Below are 4,313 nucleotides of genomic sequence, written 5' to 3'. Positions count from 1 at the left end.
GGGGGGGGGAGTGGGTGGAGTGGGAGAGAGTGGGGATTAGGGTTTGCGGGGGGTGTGGGGATAAGGTGCGACCGACTGGGCCAGTTGGGCCGGCCTGGCAGGCCACTGGCTGGGCCGAGGCCCAGTTGGCCTGGAGGGTTTTCTTTCTCCTTTTTCTTTCTTTTGTTTTCTACTTGTTCTTTTCTTTTTATTTATTCCTCCTTTTTTTACTTTAGTCACCTTTTATTTTAGTTTCTGTAAAATATATACATAGCATCTAATTTAGTATCTCAGTTTAGTCCACCGTCACAAAATGTCTAGTCCCCAATTAATTTAGTTTGATAATTTACTAATTAGTAAAGGCATTTAATTATTAGTTTTTATTACTGTTTTATTTATTTCAGTGCCATTAAATACTTTATAAAAATGCGGATTCTCCACCATAATTATTTATGCAATATTTGGCACATATAGAACATTTTAGTTTTAATGTTTGAAAACTTTTATTGTTTGCCTTGATTTTGAATTTTTTGAATTCAGACGGGATTGAATCATCGTGAGGTTTACAACAGTAAGAGTGATGACGTGGCATCATTAGCAGAGTTTTACTGTAGCCTAATTATCTGGGCGTCACAACATCCCTGTTGACTACTGCCGTCATGCTGACGTCAACATGCACTGTTCTGGATAATGTTGAGTTATAGTAATTAAATAAATCCTAAAAATGATTTAAATCTTTTAAAGTTAATATAAAATAAACCTAGCTCGGATGGAAAAACTTGACATGAAATTTGCTCAGAACGACGAGACGAATCTGGATGCGCAGCCCGTTCGTTCGCCACACATCCCTAGCATAGCGAACACGCAACTTTCCCCCTCAGATTCATCTATCTGAAAACGCGAAACACCGGAGATATTTTCCCGGAAGTTTCCCCCTTCACCGGTATCACCTCATACCGCGTTAGGGCACACCTAGCACCGCTACTTGTCATGGCTGAAGGAAATATGCCCTAGAGGCAATAATAAAGTTATTATTTATTTCCTTATATCATGATAAATGTTTATTATTCATGCTAGAATTGTATTAACCGGAAACATAATACATGTGTGAATACATAGACAAACAGAGTGTCACTAGTATGCCTCTACTTGACTAGCTCGTTAATCAAAAATGGTTATGTTTCCTAACCATGAACAAAGAGTTGTTATTTGATTAACGGGATCACATCATTAGGTGAATGATCTAATTGACATGACCCATTCCATTAGCTTAGCACCCGATCGTTTAGTATGTTGCTATTGCTTTCTTCATGACTTATACATGTTCCTATGACTATGAGATTATGCAACTCCCATTTGCCGGAGGAACACTTTGTGTGCTACTAAACGTCACAACGTAAATGGGTGATTATAAAGGTGCTCTACAGGTGTCTCCAAAGGTACATGTTGGGTTGGCGTATTTCGAGATTAGGATTTGTCACTCTGATTGTCGGAGAGGTATCTATGGGCCCTCTCGGTAATACACATCACATAAGCCTTGCAAGCATTGCAACTAATGAGTTAGTTGTGAGATGATGTATTACGGAACGAGTAAAGAGACTTGTCGGTAACGAGATTGAACTAGGTATGGGATACCGACGATCGAATCTCGGGCAAGTAACATACCGATGACAAAGGGAACAACGTATGTTTTTATGCGGTCTGACCGATAAAGATCTTCGTAGAATATGTAGGAGCCAATATGAGCATCTAGGTTCCGCTATTGGTTATTGACCGGAGACGTGTCTCGGTCATGTCTACATTGTTCTCGAACCCGTAGGGTCCGCACGCTTAAGGTTTCGATGACATTTATATTATGAGTTTATGAGTTTTGATGTACCGAAGTTAGTTCAGAGTCCCGGATGTGATAACGGACATGACGAGGAGTCTCGAAATGGTCTAGACATAAAGATTGATATATTGGACGGCTATATTCGGACACCGGAAGTGTTCCGGGTGATTTCGAAGAAAACCGGAGAGCCGCAGGGTTACCGGAAACCCCCGGGAGAAGTAATGGGCCATATGGGCCTTAGTGGAGAGAGAGAGAGGGGCAGCCAGAGGTGGGCTGCGCGCCTCCTCCCCCCTGGTCTGAATTGGACTAGGAGAGGGGGGCGGCGCCCCCCTTTCCCTCTCCCTCCCCACTTCTTTCCCCCTCCTAGTAGGAGTCCTACTCCTACTAGGAGGAGGACTCCTCCTTGGCGCGCCTATAGGGCCGGCTGGCCTCCTTCCCTTGCTCCTTTATATACGGGGGCAGGGGGCACCCCTAGACACACAAGTTGATCCAGGTGATCATATTCTTAGCCGTGTGCGGTGCCCCCTTCCACCATAGTCCTCGATAATATTGTAGCAGCGCTTAGGCGAAGCCCTGCGACGGTAGTGCATCAAGATCGTCACCACGCCGTCGTACTGACGGAACTCTTCCCCGACACTTTGCTAGATCGGAGTCCGGGGATCGTCATCGAGCTGAATGTGTGCTAGAACTCGGAGGTGCCGTAGTTTCGGTGCTTGATCGGTCAGGCCGTGGAGACGTACGACTACGTCAACCAAACGCTTCCGTTGTTGATCTACAAGGGTACGTAGATCACACTCTCCCCTCTCGTTGCTATGCATCACCATGATCTTGCGTGTGCGTAGGAAATTTTTCGAAATTACTACGAAACCCAACAGTGGCATCCGAGCCTAGGTTTTATATGTTGATGTTATATGCGCGAGTAGAACACAAGTGAGTTGTGGGCGATATAAGTCATACTGCTTACCAGCATGTCATACTTTGGTTTGGCGGTATTGTTGGACGAAGCGGCCCGGACCGACATTACGCGTACGCTTACGCGAGACCGGTTCTCCCGACGTGCTTTGCACATAGGTGGCTTGCGGGTGAACAATTCTCCAACTTTAGTTGAACCGAGTGTGGCTACGCCCGGTCCTTGCGAAGGTTAAAAGAACACCAACTTGACAAACTATCGTTGTGGTTTTGATGCGTAGGTAAGATTGGTTCTTGCTTAAGCCCGTAGCAGCCACGTAAAGCTTGCAACAACAAAGTAGAGGACGTCTAACTTGTTTTTGCAGGGCATGTTGTGATGTGATATGGTCAAGACATGATGCTAAATTTTATTGTATGAGATGATCATGTTTTGTGACCGAGTTATCGGCAACTAGCAGGAGCCATATGGTTGTCGCTTTATTGTATGCAATGCAATCACGCTGTAATGCTTTACTTTATCACTAAGCGGTAGCGATAGTCGTGGAAGCATAAGATTGGCGAGACGACAACGATGCTACGATGGAGATCAAGGTGTCGCGCCGGTGACGATGGTGATCACGACGGTGCTTCGAAGATGGAGATCACAAGCACAAGATGATGATGGCCATATCATATCACTTATATTGATTGCATGTGATGTTTATCTTTTATGCATCTTATCTTGCTTTGATTGACGGTAGCATTATAAGATGATCTCTCACTAATTATCAAGAAGTGTTCTCCCTGAGTATGCACCGTTGCGAAAGTTCTTCGTGCTGAGACACCACGTGATGATCGGGTGTGATAGGCTCTACGTTCAAATACAACGGGTGCAAAACAGGTGCACACGTGGAATACTCAGGTTATACTTGACGAGCCAAGCATATACAGATATGGCCTCGGAACACGGAGACCGAAAGGTCGAGCGTGAATCATATAGTAGATATGATCAACATAGTGATGTTCACCATTGAAACTACTCCATCTCACGTGATGATCGGACATGGTTTAGTTGATTTGGATCACGTAATCACTTAGAGGATTAGAGGGATGTCTATCTAAGTGGGAGTTCTTTAAGTAAATTAATTGAACCTAAATTTATCATGAAACTTAGTACCTGATAGTATCTTGCTTGTTTATGCTTGATTGTAGATAGATGGCTCGTGCTGTTGTTCCGTTGAATTTTAATGCATTCCTTGAGAAAGCAAAGTTGAAAGATGATGGTAGAAATTACACGGACTGGGTCCGTAACTTGAGGATTATCCTCATTGCTGCACAGAAGAATTACATCCTGGAAGCACCGCTGGGTGCCAGGCCTGCTGCTGGAGCAACACCAGATGTTATGAACGTCTGGCAGAGCAAAGCTGATGACTACTCGATAGTTCAGTGTGCCATGCTTTACGGCTTAGAATCGGGACTTCAACAACGTTTTGAACGTCATGGAGCATATGAGATGTTCTAGGAGTTGAAGTTAATATTTCAAGCAAATGCCCGGATTAAGAGATATGAAGTCTCCAATAAGTTCTATAGCTGCAAGATGGAGGAGAACAGTTCT

Source organism: Triticum dicoccoides, chromosome 3A (genome assembly GCF_002162155.2).
Source record: "Triticum dicoccoides isolate Atlit2015 ecotype Zavitan chromosome 3A, WEW_v2.0, whole genome shotgun sequence".
Classification (NCBI taxonomy): Eukaryota; Viridiplantae; Streptophyta; class Magnoliopsida; order Poales; family Poaceae; genus Triticum; species Triticum dicoccoides.
This window is presented reverse-complemented; position numbering follows the sequence as displayed.